The sequence below is a fragment of the Megalobrama amblycephala genome, unplaced genomic scaffold, assembly GCF_018812025.1.
Source record: "Megalobrama amblycephala isolate DHTTF-2021 unplaced genomic scaffold, ASM1881202v1 scaffold538, whole genome shotgun sequence".
In the NCBI taxonomy this organism is placed as follows: Eukaryota; Metazoa; Chordata; class Actinopteri; order Cypriniformes; family Xenocyprididae; genus Megalobrama; species Megalobrama amblycephala.
The window spans coordinates 45,392-62,947 of record NW_025953450.1 but is presented as its reverse complement, the minus strand read 5'-3'; the positions used below and the strand labels follow the sequence as shown (position 1 = coordinate 62,947).

The 17,556-nt window shown below is 35.2% G+C and overlaps 1 long non-coding RNA gene across 1 annotated transcript; it reads left to right on the top strand.

The window, feature by feature from the left end:
* The first annotated feature begins 215 nt into the window (after nucleotides 1-215).
* Nucleotides 216-16,791, top strand: LOC125261966. Its single transcript, XR_007183483.1, has 3 exons — nucleotides 216-281; nucleotides 3,078-3,104; nucleotides 16,219-16,791. It is a non-coding gene; the product is annotated as an uncharacterized LOC125261966 (long non-coding RNA).
* Nucleotides 16,792-17,556: the final 765 nt, after the last annotated feature.

Sequence of the window (17,556 nt, the reverse complement as noted above, 5' to 3'; positions counted from 1 at the left end):
TTATGTTGCATTGATTTATTTCATAACAGCGTGATGATGTAATTAACAATCGCGGCTAACAAAGATCATTGAAGCTAAGGGTAATAAAAGCTTTTGGCTGCATCAAGTTTCATAAAAAGTAGAGCACAGACATGTTTGTTACCAGTGTTGAGTGTTCACTGAACTGACCATGTGAGTAACTTTATCTGCATTTTCCCCATTTTCTTCAAGTTATGAAAGAGAACAAGATGAACTTAGAACCAACTACACCAGAGTTAAAGAACAGCTTCAACTTCATGATGGTGAGTTGGCTTTTATTTGACATTTTCATTAATTATTTTGAGCATTTTAAAATGCCATAGACTTCAGTTCTGACTTCAGTTTTCTAAATGGCTTCTAGTTTTTCCTTTATTATTTAATTGTCTTTTCATCAGGATTGAAGAAAGAGTTTAAACTTTAAACGGACAAAACAATAAAAAACGCTCTGTGGCTCTTTAATGTGTCGTGACAGATTGCTGTAGCGCCTCAGCTCAAGAGGCTCGTAAACCGATCATCTCTTCCTACTAGTTAATTTATAACATCAAATAAACATGAATGAACATGAGAATGAATGTTGTTTTAAACGCGGAAAGACGTCAATATACACAATTTTTCAAGTTTTAACTCCACCAAGGTTAATCTTCAAACTCCTGACTTCTTTTGTCGGACAAAATGGCGGATTCTGCGTTCTGATTGGTTAGAACTCTTGTCAATCAAACTTCCGGCGAAGGGTCAATTTGTTTCAGACTAAAAATGTCGACACAATGTGGAATACTTGCTATGTATGTTCGGAGACCAGCAATATTAATTTATTTAAAGCAAGAATGTTGTGACAGTTGGTCGGTGTTGTATTTGTCAATACAATTAAACTTTATTTGCAGTTCTTCTTTATTGCACAATGCACAATGCATATTTCTAAATATTAAGCCTAAAATGTGTTTAATATCAGTATTAGTAAGGATAGTATGATCACTGTATAATTTGAATGCAAGATATATACTTGTACTAAAGTATACTTGCAATAGTTCCACTTTAGCATAATCAAACCCAGCCAGCAGAGCCATGTGGGACCCAAATGGGTTTGACCTGGGCTATCTAACTGGGACCCAGCCAGTTTTGCACCCAGTTTCCATGGAGGCCCACATGGGTTAGCCCAGATGAACTGAACACTGCTCAGTGTGCACACTACAGGCTGTTAAATGAAACACAGAAACATGCTGGAGTTAATGAGATAATTAGGTGATAATGAGCAGAATCACTGAAGGACAGAGAAACAACAAGAACTACAACTTCAGCCACAGCCTTCGATGAAATCAACTGAAGATAAAAGACATTCAATCTCTGAAGATCTGATTAAACATCTCCACAAACAGCATTACCAGCTTCACTTATCACTAACCAGACTGACTTTATCTCTGACATTCATCTACAAAAGTTATTATTGAGATTACCAGAGGTTTAGATGTTGATGATTTGTTGAAAATAAGTTTGGTTTGATGTCACCGTGATCGAGGTCAGCGCTTACTTCAGTTAGGCAGTTTGACTCTTAACTATAACTTTGAATTTTTTCTCTGGCTGTTCGTTATGGCAAGAAAAACAAGAGACAATGTGGTCAGCTGCTAAATGATAAAAATATAGTCGTCATTTAGTGGTTTAATTCATTGATCTAATGGCTGAGCTTTTTATGAGCAAAATGTGATTAACTTTGTGCCGGATCTCTTCTAGAATTACAATAAAAATGTTTCAATCAGAAAATTTGAAAAACACATTGTTCACTAAACACTTCAAACCTTGTGCAAGATTCACTTACACAGACATCAAGAATCAGCGTATGATTCTCAACAATGGTGACATGCTTCATGCTGCAATGCATTCTGGGAGCCATGGATAAGTTTCGTATGATGCTCCCAGAATGCATTGCACCATTGAAGCATGTCACCATTGTTGAGATTCATACGCTGATTCTTGATGTCTGTGTGCGAGTAAAACTCACAGGAGCCCAAAATATGTAAATGGTGTGTTATAAATCGTTTGATGTTCTGATTAAATTCTATTATTCTCTTGCTGTAGAATCTGATTATATTTTCTCTTGCTGTTCTCGCCATAACAAACAGACACAGCTGTCAAGAGAAAAACTAATGTTAAAAAGTCAAGAGCCTGACTAAAGCACACACTGATCGCCACAATGGTAACATCAAATCAAACTATTACTTTCAAATAAGTAATCAACATCTAAGCCTCTTCTTAATTCTTAATACGAACTTCTGTAGATGTCTGACAGAAATAAAGTCAGTCTGGGGTGCGTTTCCCAAAGCGAACTATGGTCGCAAGTTCCGTCGTTACCAATAGAGTTCAATGGGACTTACGACCATGGTTCACCAACGATGCTTTCGGGAAACTCACCCCTGGTTAGTAATAAGTGAAGCTAATGTTGTTTGTGGAGTTGTTTAATCAGATCTTGAGAGATGTAATGTATTTTATCTTCAGTTGATTTCATCCAAGGCTGTGGCTGGAAGTAGTTCTTGTGTTTCTCTTTCCTTCAGTGATTCTGCTTGTTAACAGCAGGTGTTCTTCACTAATACAAAATCATTATTCAATCACTTAATTATCTCATTACCTCCAACACTGATTAAGTGTTACATTAAACAGCCTGTAGTGTGCACACTAAGCAGTGTTCATGTCATCTGGGCAAATCCATGTGGGGCCTACATGGAAACTGGGTGCAAAACTGGCTGGGTCCCAGTTAGATAGCCCAGGTCAAAACCATTTGGGCCCCACATGGCTCTGCTGGCTGGGAATATACTTAAGTATATCTTTAGTTGGACCTCAACACAAAAATACTTGTTCCAGTTTAGCAGACTTTAAGTATACCAATTTAGTATACTAAAAGTACAATTGCAGGGTATTTATATTAAGTACATGCAAATGTAAAATCAATTGTAGTACATTTAGCATAAAATAAATGTATTTCAAATAGGTTTTAGTGTATTTATTTTTCACTAGGGATTCCACACAAACATGTCAAAGATCTGATGATGTTTTATTGTCATTCTCCACAGATCTGAAGAGGATGCAGCAGTATGCAGGTACAGTGTGTGTCTGAACTACTCTAGATTACATTCATATACTCACAGCTTCATTACTGACCTACAGGATGATTAAACACTGCCCTGGTGAAAAAAAAAAAGTATACTTTATTGTATTTCATATATATTTTCTTTATATTCAATAGTACATTGCAAATATAATAACAAAAAAAAAAGATATTTAAATATATAAAAAGTATATTAGCTTTACCTATTTTCACAATACAACTTTGACATAGTTAACAAATAAATAAATAATAATCCAGTACATTTTCTAAAAATAAATGAACATTCTGTGTATTTCTTTTAAATGTACTTATTTGAACATTACTTTAAAATATATTTTAGGTATATTTTAAACTGTATGCTCAAAATAGTTATTGTAACAATGCACTGAAAGTATATTTAAAAAATACATTATTTAATATTGTTGTCGTGTATTTAAAGTTAAGTTTGAGTATAATTTTTAAGTTTACTTATTCATGCTTGTAATTCATTTCATTATTTGTTTTTTTCCCAGAATGTGTTAAAATTTATGACTAATGCATTAAAAGCCAATTTTTTTATATATGCACTGTAGCTTACAATTTGCAAATATGTTTAATAAGTTTACACCGGCAGAAAAGAATCATGTTTTAATCGTACACACAAATCTATATTAAACAACATACCAGCAGCACAAGTACATGAAAGTAAATACGAGTTGAGTGCAGGGTTGCCAGGTTTTCACAACAAAACCCACCCAATTGTTACTGAAAATTATCCCTATTAAGGTATTAACGTAAAAATCATTTTTGATGAGGTTCCCCTGGTAAAATATGCATTCCACTGGCTAAATATCATGTTATTTGGGGTCGCTTCAACACGCGCACAAAAATCTCGCAGCAACAGTGTACAAGTTGCCCAATTTGGCAACACTAGTTGAGTGGTTGAGTCTTATCGGAATTCAAATGTCTCTTCAACTTGGTCTCTGACCAATCAGATTTTGTTGCTCACTGCCTTCAGCAAATCAGAGCTGCTGATGTCACGGTACTCATCTGAATCCCCCTCGCTCACTCACAGGAGGCTTGCAGGTGAAGTACTATGTCGCAATGCATTATTTATATAATAAAACATTGACGGCGCAATACATCGCTCAATCTTTGGAATCCAGACCAGTTCAATCAAGTGACTTCGCAGTCTGGCTTTGATGGCGACAACAACCGGCTAGGATTAAAATGGCCTAAGCGATCCCAGAAAGAACCAGAGAAAAAGTCCTGCTATTTGGAGGTAAGTTGTAGTCTACCAGTTATTTCAAATCACTAAATTATTCTTCTCAATCTCATAGATGAAAAACTGTCGATGCTTAGTTTTGCTTTAACACACTGAGTTTGTGCGTGGCACCAAAATGCTCCGTTCATATGATTGATCAAATCGTCCCATATTCTGTATGATATTAATTCATAAATTATGTATAGTTGTATAAGCTTGACTATGTACTGGAAACAATATCAACATACCGTACTGATACAGTTCCCTACTGCTAATCCTTATTTCCTGTTCAAAAATATTATAGGATCAATGTAAGATTTAGACAGACTATTGTAAACATGAATAAAAAAGTTGAACATGCATCATGAACTTACATCAATTGTATATTCTGTTAACAGATGCTGTTCTCACGATTTTCTGCAGTCAACTGCCTCTGAGCAGCTCATCAGAAAATGGAATATAATGTGTAATTTGCATTTGTGTGTAGAGGGTCAGTATGGCCATTGGTCCAACAATGTTTTTTTTTTTTTTTTTTTTTCAAATCAGTGTTCTTTAATGAAAAACTTGGTAAGTTTTGCTGAAACCATGTGAAGTTTAAATAAAAACCATTGGACTTGTTAATGAAATATGTCTCTTCATTAGTGATGATGTTACATTTTATTTATTATAATACCCTTGATATGTCTGCTACTGTAAGTAATTCATTAAATGGAAGTTAAATGGTAGCACAATTATAATACTGTATTGTGTGAGATTATGTAATTCAAAGTACAGTAGTCAACACATTCAAAGTTGTCCTAAGAAAAAACTTTGATGTTGTTTTGATCCACTTCAAATGTTGAAAACTATATATTGTACAAAGTATAGCTAAGTAATAAAATATATTGTTATTGACTACAAAGTGTGTCATTTTTAGTATTTGGAATAAGTCAAAGGTTTTGAACATACTGTATACTGTAGGAACAAATCAGCTCAAATGAAATAATTAATTTATAGGGAATTATAAAGAGTCATTTAGGTTACGACCGAGCAACTGAATCGTCCAGGTTTCATTCACTCGGACCGTAATAAGCTCTTGTAGCGGATATGAATATCCAACTATTGTAAACACTAATTAATAGCTCAGTAACAAAATCAACAGTTTAAGACATTAAATTTTTCAAGCACATCATACAAGACACTTTCTTTTAAAATCTACATGAGACTTCATTGATTATTCTAACACAAACTAATCTAACACAAACACACACACAAACATTCAAACACGTTGCAAAAAGAAAGGAAATGAGAGAGAAAGAGTTTTAAGAGAGAATGAAATGATGAGCATGATTTCTATCAAAATATGCACTTCAAAAGACCTGACCTGAACGAACCATGAATCATTAATTTAATGCACCAGTTCAGCTTTAGAATCTGGAGGTACACTGTAAAAAAAGTCAGTAAAATATACAGCAAAACACCGTCAAATTCCAACGGTAATGGAGCGTAAAACCAAAAACTTCCTTTTACTGTATTAAATAGATTGAATAACCGTTAATTGTGAGACTGGATAAAATTTTGTTTTTTACTGTAATAAAATGTTGAAATTATAAATATTTTCTGTGAAAACAAATAAATATGCATACATTTTACAATTAAATATTGTAATGTTGAAAATGTCTAAAAACCTTAGATTTTATGGTATTATTTGAGTAAAACTACATCTTTTGGGGTTGTGCACATTGGAATTCACAGTATAAATCTGTAGATTTTTAAGCAAACAAAAACATTCATTTTTACAGAAGCAAGATGTTAAAAAATCCCACTAAACACTGGACGTCGGATAGACATGCAGATCATGTCTATATTAGGTCCGTCGGTCCATGACCATTTCTGAACATCTATTCGACGTCCAAACTACACAGTTAAAAAAAAACTGTCAAATTTACGGTAAAATACTGGCTGCTGTGGTTGCCAGGAACAGGGACGTGCACAGAAATTTTGAGGGGCAGTTGCTCTGACCTAAAAAAGGGCACCCCTACCACCCTCTAAAAATATTTTTATACCACTTTTTAATGTGTGATTGACTAAAGGTTTTCACGAGATACCAACCTTTCGCGAACTTGCTTCCAACACTCGTTCTCATGGAGGCGCGGTGCGCGCGCGAGTATGTGAGAGAGACGCGTGAGTGAGAGACGCAGGGAAATGAAATGCAGCTGAACGTTTGCTCTATGAAAGACATTGACAAAGACGAAAATTAAGGACATTTAATCTATAATTTTATTTTATTTTAGTTAGTTTTGCCAAACACACATTACAGTTTTGGTTAGTTATCGTTTTTTTTGTAATGCCTCGTTTTTATTTTTATTTCAGTTAACGAGGATGTTTTTTCCCACCTAGTTTTCGTTTTTTCGTTAACGATTATAACCTTACTCACCTTTCCGACAACGTTAAGTCGTCTCACCCGACAACCGCGACAATCTCCTTCTAGTGCCGCTCATGCAGACTCAGCTCAGGTGCCGGTCGCGTGCAGCGCTGCAGCCACGTAAACAGAGTTTGCCCTTCCCCTACTGACTTTCACTTTCGGACGGGTGACCGAATATGGAAGTGAATGAGGCTTTGCGATTTTTTTTTTGTTTTTGTTATCAAGGCCTACGTGAAATTCTGCATCCATTGTATGATTTTTTTATTTATGTTTTTCCACCTCGGAAGGGCAACATGAGTCGAGAAGGGCATATGGGCAGTTGCCCGGGCAACCTGAGCAACCCCCCTGTGCACGTCCCTGGCCAGGAATATACCGTGAAAAAAATGTGGAATCTGTAAAAGACAATACGGTATACTGGTTTTGTAACCCTAAATTTTACAGTAGACAACGTATTTTTTTTTTTTTACCAAAATCATGGTAGAAAAAAACAAATATATTTGTCAATTATACAGGTCCACTATTTGGACGTCCAACCATGACCCAACTTGGACGTCATCTTGACGTTCAACATTTGACCTTTGAACGGGGTAATTTTTTTGGACGTCATTTGGACGTCAATAACAGATGCAGGAAATTGACATGATTAATATGTAATATTTGTTTTATAGGGCCTATCAACATGATTAATACATGAAGAGCTGAGATGCAAAAGCCTCTAAGTGCCATCTGAAATTTTCTTCTAGAATTATCATTTTTATCAAGCTTGTATATTTAAGTTCAATAATTTCACTTAAATGGCAATGCAAATTACCTATTAATTGTCATTTAAGTGAAAGTACTTAACTATACACACAGCAAAATCCCCAGTGTTAAATTAACACCCAAAGTGAACATATGAGTCCATCTTACCGGGTGTTAAAAAGTAACACTGAAGCAGTGTTAAAGTTAATGAGATAATTGATTGATGATTGAGTGATGATTGACAATTAGTGGAGACACCTGATGATAATAAGCAGAATCACTGAAGAAACAACAAGAGAAAAAGAGAGAGACACAACAACTACAACTGACTTCCAGCCATTAAACATTATTACACTTATTATTAACCAGTTTGATTTGATTTCTGTCATCAACAAAAGATCTTACTGAGAATTAACAGATGTTTAGATGTTAATGTTTGAATGAAAGTTTAGTTTGAAGTCACCATGATGGTGAAAAGCATTTCCTTTAGCTGGGCTCTTGACTTTATTAACATTAATTTATCTCTGGCTGCTCCAATTTTGTGTTTGTAAAGCACATTTGTTATGGTCAGAGAAACTATGATCTGGGCTGTTTTTCCCAATAGTGATGTAAACCAAAGGTTATCAGTTTAGGTTTACAATGCTTTGGGAATCACAGTCATAATGGTCTTGTTTTGATTATGACATTCTCTTTGTGAAATGGTCAGATTCATTGGTGACATCCAGTATTGTCAGTCGTATAGATGTTATATTATTTTTTTTTTAGTAAATCTGTTACTACTTGAAATCTAGAAGAGCTTTTATAATCTGAAGAACAGGAAAAATAAAATAAAAAAAAAACACAGACATCAAGAATCAGCATATGACCCTCAACAATGGTGACAATCAAACAAAGTGCTTCATGTTGCAGTGCATGATGGGAGCCACCAGTCAAAACTCATCCATGGCTCCCATCATGCATTGCTGCATGAATAAATTATGCAGCTGAATTGTCCTGTAATTTTCGTAGATTGTTCATGTTTGCTTTTATTTTTCTGTTGTTTTGTTGTGACAGTAGCTTGTTTTGTGATGTTCAGAGTTGATCTGTTTGTCAGTATTTTGTATTTATTTATCATCACTGTTCTTGAGAATCATATGCTGACTCTTGATGTCTGTGTGTGTGTTTTTTTTCTTGAGTCTTCAGATTATAAAAGCTTTTCTGGATTTCAAGTGGTAACAGATTTGCTAAAAAGAAATAATATAACATCTATATGACTGACAATACTGGATGTCAGCAATGAATCTGACCATTTCACAAAGAGAATATCATCATCAAAACAAAACCATCATGACTGTGATTCCCAAAGCATTGTAAACCTAAATTGATCAACTTTAGCTCACATCACTATTGGGAAACACAGTCCAGATCATAGTTTCTCTGACCATAACAAATGTGCTTTATAAACACAAAGTTGGAGCAGCCAGAGATAAATTAATGTTAATAAATAGAGTCAAGAGCCCAGCTAAAGGAAATGCTTTTCACCATCATGGTGACTTCAAACTGACAGAAATCAAATAATTAATTGGTTAATAATAAGTGTAATAATGTTTAATGGCTGGAAGTCAGTTGTAGTTGTTGTGTCTCTCTCTTTTTCTCTGGTTGTTTCTTCAGTGATTCTGCTTATTATCATCAGGTGTCTCCACTAATTGTCAATCATCACTCAATCATCAATCAATTATCTCATTAACTTTAACACTGCTTCAGTGTTAATTTTTAACACCCGGTAAGATGGACTCATATGTTCACTTTGGGTGTTAATTTAACACTGGGGATTTTGCTTTATAAAAATGATAATTCTAGAAGAAATTCAGATGGCACTTAGAGGCTTTTGCATCTGAACTCTTCACATACAGATTATTTAGAAACAAACACGATTTATTATGTGAATGCCTATTTATTATTTCAGGCCATGTTTTTTTTTTTTTTTTTTTTTTTTTACATTTTCCTGTTTTTCTTTAACTGGTTTACTTAAAGTAGCCTAATCAAGTTATTTCTTTATGCATATGTATTTTTGCATGTATCTGTTTATTTATTTGGAAATGCAATTTGTGGGAAATTATAGTTCAGAAAATAATTTCATGGTAGCATATATTAGGCCTACACTGTTAAAAAAAAACTGTCAAATTTACGGTAAAATACCGGCAGCTGTGGTTGCCAGGAATATACCGTGAAAAAAATGTGGAATCTGTAAAAGACAATTATACAGTAATTTTATGTAAAAAATGCAACTTTCCATAGCTTTTTACGGTTATTTGCAGTAAAAAAAAAGTTATAATATAATAATATATACAGTAATTTGTTGTTAATTTAACAGTAATAGGATAGACCCTATTATGGTAAATAACTGTAAAAATAACAGAAATTTGTTAAACCTTATTAAAACCTTTGACAGTAAAAAACACAGTGAAATTGTATAACAAATTACAGCATTTTATTTTGACCAGATACATTTTACGGTAAATTCCTGGCAACCACAGCTGCCGGTATTTTACCGCTAAAAAATACAGTACAATATAAGGAACATAAATAGTTTACCGTACATTTTACACTTGCAACTGCTAAATATAGAAAAATCTAAAGATGCTCATACAGTATATAACCAAGGTAGTGAATATTACTGATAAACAATGAGAAAATTTGACATACCATTTGAAAACAGACTAAACATATCATTTTCTCTATTCCTACCAAACAGCATAGATCTTGAGAATACAGCATGTGTCCATATATATGGCTGGTAATCCATGGAGAAATGAATAAACATGAAACAAAAAATGACCTGCCCCTGACCGATCAACAGTAATGAGTCACTGGGTCCTGCCTTGGTGAAGGAAAGCACTCAGTGGAGTTTCTAATGCGCATGGTGTCAAAGATACAAGCTCTGCAGGAGTACTTCAATGTCCATCAGGAGTTCACTTTGGACTGGCAGGATCCCCTCTGCAGCAAAAAAATGGATAAAGTTTCAAAAGTTTGATCAGTCCCAGCCAGCAGAGCCATGTGGGGCCCAAATGGGTTTGACCTGGGCTATCTAACTGGGACCCAGCCAGTTTTGCACCCAGTTTCCATGTAGGCCCCACATGGATTTGCCCAGATGAAATGAACACTGCTTAGTGTGCACACTACAGGCTGTTTAATGTAACACTTAATCAGTGTTGGAGGTAATGAGATAATTAAGTGATTGAATAATGATTTTGTATTAGTGAAGAACACCTGCTGTTAACAAGCAGAATCACTGAAGGAAAGAGAAACACAAGAACTACTTCCAGCCACAGCCTTGGATGAAATCAACTGAAGATAAAATACATTACATCTCTCAAGATCTGATTAAACAACTCCACAAACAACATTAGCTTCACTTATTACTAACCAGACTGACTTTATTTCTGTCAGACATCTACAGAAGTTCGTATTAAGAATTATTAAGAAGAGGCTTAGATGTTGATTACTTATTTGAAAGTAATAGTTTGATTTGATGTTACCATTGTGGCGATCAGTGTGTGCTTTAGTCAGGCTCTTGACTTTTTAACATTAGTTTTTCTCTTGACAGCTGTGTCTGTTTGTTATGGCGAGAACAGCAAGAGAAAATATAATCAGATGCTGTAAGCTGGTTGATGATAAGAATATAATCATCATGTATTGGCTTAATTCATTGATATTATGTGGGAGGTTTATACAGGTAGTATGATATTAATTCTGTTTTATTGTTATGATTCTACAGCAAGAGAATAATTTAATCAGAACATCAAACGATTTGTAACACACCATTTACATATTTTGGGCTCCTGAGAGTTTTACTCGCACACAGACATCAAGAATCAGCGTATGATTCTCAACAATGGTGACATGCTTCATGGTGCAATGCATTCTGGGTGCCTCATACAAAACTCATCCATGGCTCCCAGAATGCATTGCAGCATGAAGCATGTCACCACTGTTGAGATTCATACGCTGATTCTTGATGTCTGTGTAAGTCAATCTTGCAGGAGGTTTGAAGTGTTTAGTGAACAATGTGTTTTTCAAATTTTCTGATTAAAACATTTTTAGTGTTGTAATTCAAGAAGAGATCCAGCACAAAGTTAAACACATCTTGCTCATAAAAAGCTCAGTCATTAGATCAGTGAATTAAGCCACCAAATGATGACTATATTTTTATCATTTAGCAGACCACATTCTCTCTTGTTTTTCTTGCCATAACAAACAGCCAGAGAAGAAAATTAAAAGTTATAGTCAAGAGTCAAACTGCCTAACTGAAGTAAGCGCTGACCTCAATCACGGTGACATCAAACCAAACGTATTTTCAACAAATCATCAACATCTAAACCTCTGGCAATTCTCAATAAGAGCATGTGACAGAGATAAAGTCAGTCTGGTTAGTGATAAGTGAAGCTGGTAAAGCTGTTTGTGGAGATGTTTAATCAGATCTTCAGAGATTGAATGTCTTTTATCTTCAGTTGATTTCATCGAAGGCTGTGGCTGAAGTCGTAGTTCTTGTTGTTTCTCTGTCCTTCAGTGATTCTGCTCGTTATCACCTAATTATCTCATTAACTCCAGCATGTTTCTGTGTTTCATTTAACAGCCTGTAGTGTGCACACTGAGCAGTGTTCAGTTCATCTGGGCAAATCCATGTGGGGCCTACATGGAAACTGGGTGCAAAACTGGCTGGGTCCCAGTTAGATAGCCCAGGTCAAACCCATTTGGGTCCCACATGGCTCTGCTGGCTGGGGTGCTTGAGCAAAATGCACAGAAATGAACAAAACGTGCTGTCAAAAACAGATCTAATGATAAATGATTTCTTAGGTGTAAAGTATGCAGTTCTTAAAGGATTAGTTCACTTTTAAAAAAACTTTTGCTGATAATTTACTCACCCCCATGTCATCCAAGATGTCCATGTCTTTCTTTCTTCAGTCGAAAAGAAATTAAGGTTTTTGATGAAAACATTCCAGGATTTTTCCCTATATTATGGTCTCCAATGGGACCCAAACGGTTCAAGGTCCAAATGACAGTTTCAGTGCAGCTTCAAAGGGCTTTAAACGATACCAGAAGATGAATAAGGGTCTTATCTAGCGAAACGATCACTCATTTCAAAAATAAATAAAAAAGTTTAATTTTTATAAGCACAAATGCTCGCCTTGCTTTGTTCTGTGATGCGCGTTCGTGATGTCATGTAATACGCAATTACGTTGAAAACGTCACGCTTGAAAAATTTCTGTCCTGAAGAAAATTTTCTTTTAGGCTTTTTAATATTAAAGCACCCAGGATACACACACGAAATGGGCATTTTAAACGATAAACTGACACAAATACATTTGAATATGTGGTGTATATGGTCCTCCTTCCGCACATTTGTAAACACGTCAACTTGACCTTTTCAACGTAATTGCGTATTACGTGACGTCACGAACGCGCATCACAGAACAGAGCAAGGCGAGCATTTGTGCTTATAAAACTTAAACTTTTTTATTTATTTTTGAAATGAGTGATCGTTTCGAAAAACTGTCAATTGGTTTACAGAAAGTTTCCGTACTATATACGGTGAATAACTGTAATAGATCTAACGGTACATTTAATGTAATTTTACGGTAAAATACCATTAAATTCACAGTTTTTGGAAGTGAAAAATAACAATTCATTGTAAAATTTACAGTGAAAATCCGTAAATTGACATTCCCACAATTCCCTGCATGACACTTCACATTTGATATATTTTCGTTGAAATAACTCTGTTTCTTCTTAGTTTTTCTAATTTTTTTCTAATCAGTTATGTACATTAGGGTTTTATGTTACATCTAATGTTGTTAAGTTAATGTTTATTGCATTTTTAAAATTTCATGCATGTTACCTTGATGGTGTTTAGTGTGTGTGTGAATGACACTGTGTGCACCTTCTATATATTAGTATTGTCCTCCTCAGCTTGTGGAAAAGCTGCTTGTGATGAACTTTGATTCATCATGTGACTCTCATCACCACTGTGTTTGGTGACTGTCAGTGTATTATAAAGGTACAAAACAGATATTAGTACTCCATTAGGTTAGTAAATTAACATTATATCAGTTAATGAAATACCTTATTTTACCGTAAATTTAAAATTTTTTTTTTTACGTTGCTACTGTATTTTTTTACGGTAAAGTTCTGGCAACCACAGCTGCCGGTTTTTTACCGTAAATTTTACTGGGATTTTTTTTTTACAGTGTATTACTGTTAAATTAACAACAAATTACTGTATATATTATTATATTATAACTTTTTTTTACTGCAAATATCCGTAAAAAGCTATGGAAAGTTGCATTTTTTACATAAAATTACTGTATAATTGACAAATATATTTGTTTTTTTCTACCATGATTTTGGTAAAAAAAAATACGTTGTCTACTGTAAAATTTAGGGTTACAAAACCAGTATACCGTATTGTCTTTTACAGATTCCACATTTTTTTCACGGTATATTCCTGGCAACCACAGCTGCCGGTATTTTACCGTAAATTTGACGGGTTTTTTTTAACAGTGTACTTGCTTGTCGACTTTAAATAGGAATCTCCTTGTCGGCGTCCCTGGCTTGGGGAAGAAGGTTTTCCACATCGATGATTTGTTGCAGGATCTTTTCAAGTCCAAATTGTGGTTAGGTAAAAACCAATCACCTTTGAGCATGCTGGCAGATGAAATTAAGTCTCTTGTAGTGGCTGGCGTTTAAAGTTGAGGCGGCAAAAGTCGTTGGTTAAACTTTGCGGTGAAACTTAACTTAGAACTTGCTTAGAACACGAGATTCTCAACGGAAAAGAAAGTTACAGTAAAAGAAAAGAAATGTGAGGAAAAGTTGGATGGCTTGAATGAGCTGTTTGATCAAAGACTCTTTATCTTCTTGGGCTTAAATTGTGTTGTCTTTTTGACCATTTGGTTTCTACAAATGGCTTAAAATTTTGCCACCTTTCCTTCAGTCAGGAAGCATGGGTGCCATAAAAGTACCTAGCAGTGGTTGTTCTGTAGACGGACTGGAGACGAAAATTATATTCTCTGAGCTTGGGTTTCTGGAATTATGTTTTGAAAGAATCATCTGTATGATTCATTTGTCTGGTTCGTCCATGGTTCCCACAATACTATTACCTGTAAAATAATATATTCATAGTATATTGCTTGTGTGTTTGGAAGACACTCGTAATGAATTTGTAATGTAGTTAAATCACAAATAAAATATACTTAAAACACAAATAAAGTACACTAATCAAGCATGTAATTAGTCCCTACACAGGCATATACAGGTCCTTCTCAAAAAATTAGCATATTGTGATAAAAGTTCATTATTTTCCATAATGTAATGATAAAAATTAAACTTTCATATATTTTAGATTCATTGCACACCAACTGAAATATTTCAGGTCTTTTATTGTTTTAATACTGATGGTTTTGGCATACAGCTCATGAAAACCCAAAATTCCTATCTCAAAAAATTAGCATATCATGAAAGGGTTCTCTAAACGAGCTATTAACCTAATCATCTGAATCAACTAATTAACTCTAAACACCTGCAAAAGATTCCTGAGGCTGACGCAGAAGCGCCTGACCTGGGCTACAGAGAAGCAGCACTGGACTGTTGCTCAGTTTTGCATGTCATTCGGAAATCAAGGTGCCAGAGTCTGGAGGAAGACTGGGAGAAGGAAATGCCAAAATGCCTGAAGTCCAGTGTCAAGTACCCACAGTCAGTGATGGTCTGGGGTGCCATGTCAGCTGCTGGTGTTGGTCCACTGTGTTTTATCAAGGGCAGGGTCAATGCAGCTAGCTATCAGGAGATTTTGGAGCACTTCATGCTTCCATCTGCTGAAAAGCTTTATGGAGATGAAGATTTCGTTTTTCAGCACGACCTGGCACCTGCTCACAGTGCCAAAACCACTGGTAAATGGTTTACTGACCATGGTATTACTGTGCTCAATTGGCCTGCCAACTCTCCTGACCTGAACCCCATAGAGAATCTGTGGGATATTGTGAAGAGAAAGCTGAGAGACGCAAGACCCAACACTCTGGATGAGCTTAAGGCCGCTATCGAAGCATCCTGGGCCTCCATAACACCTCAGCAGTGCCACAGGCTGATTGCCTCCATGCCACGCCGCATTGAAGCAGTCATTTCTGCAAAAGGATTCCCGACCAAGTATTGAGTGCATAACTGAACATAATTATTTGAAGGTTGACTTTTTTTGTATTAAAAACACTTTTCTTTTATTGGTCGGATGAAATATGCTAATTTTTTGAGATTTTTGGGTTTTCATGAGCTGTATGCCAAAATCATCAGTATTCAAACAATAAAAGACCTGAAATATTTCAGTTGGTGTGCAATGAATCTAAAATATATGAAAGTTTAATTTTTATCATTACATTATGGAAAATAATGAACTTTTATCACAATATGCTAATTTTTTGAGAAGGACCTGTACTTAAAGTGTACTAGGTATACTTGAAATTGTTCCAATTTAGCACATGTACACTAAATATACTTAAAGTTATGCTTTAATACAACTTAATTACAACTAAAATATACTTAGTACAAAATTAGTTGTTTCAAAATAACACAAGTTAACTAATCATTAACACACCTGAAGTACTGTTACAATTGTTTTTCACCAGGAATGGAATAAATATTAAAATCAAAATGTCTGTTTTGTGAATTTGTGATTCATATTCTCTGTTTTCTCAGTGGATGTGACTCTGGATCCTGGATACAGCTCATCCATATCTCATCCTGTCTGATGATGGAAAACAAGTGAGCTGTGGAGATATTGGACAGAAACTCCCAGACAAACCAGAGAGATTTAATAGCACTGTAAGTGTCCTGGGAAAGGAGGGATTCTCCTCTGGGAGATTTTATTTTGAGGTGCAGGTGAAGGGAAAGACTGACTGGAGTTTAGGAGTGGCCAGAGAATCCATTAACAGGAAGGGACAGATCATACTGACTCCCAGTAGAGGATTCTGGACTGTGTGGCTGAGGAATGAGAATGAATATGCAGCTCTCTCTGATCCCTTTGTCTCTCTGTCTCTGAGGGTGAAGCCGCAGCGGGTCGGTGTGTTTGTGGATTATGAGGAGGGTCTGGTCTCCTTTTATGATGTGAAGTCCAGCTCTCATATCTACTCTTACACTGGTCAGTCTTTCACTGGGAAACTCTATCCTTATTTTAGCCCATATCTAAACAATAAAGGTAAAAACTCAGCTCCACTGATCATCACACCTGTCTAATACAATAAATGAATTTACTGTATACCTAATGTGAAATACACAATAATACATATTTTGAAATAATGAATATAATTAAAAAACATGTTTTGCTATTTTTTTTCATAACTTCTTTTTCATTGTCAAAGTCTATAATTTCTAGCTATAATTGCAATTTGTAAACTAAAAATATGATTTTTTTTTTTTTTTTTTTTTTTTTTTTTTAATTGCTAACATACTTTTGTCCAAACTTTAGACACATTTAAAACTCTAAACACTTTTAGCAGAACATCCAGGGCTGGCGCGTGCCTATAGGCGAACTAGGCAGCCACCTAGGGCGGCAAGAAAGAGAGGCACTTAGTTTTTTTTTTTTTTTTTTTTAATGGAAGTAATTTATTTTTTGGACATTCGTTTGGAATTGTTTCACTTATATCATAAAGTTATCACCCAATTAGTTATTCTAAATCTAAATTAACTTAACTTCCGTCTGCTAAGTAACAAGAGTGGGATATGGGTCTACAATGTAGCCAATCACATACATATCTGTTGATTTTGCAACTGCCAATCAGAGGCGTTTAACTTGGCACTGAACAAAAACTGCGGCGTTTTGAGCGGTGTTATTGGACTCTGGGTTCCACCTCTGCACGTTTGCGAATCCTCTCATATAACAAAGTGTAGATATTATGTAAATAAGAGATTCGTTGTGAATACAGCTTCATTTATTATAACAGAACTTTGTGAGATCACGATGAAGTAGCCTGAGGGCCGTTCACATGTCACGGCTTTGGCGTGCTCAAGTTAGTTTTTTCAAATGTAGGCGCACGG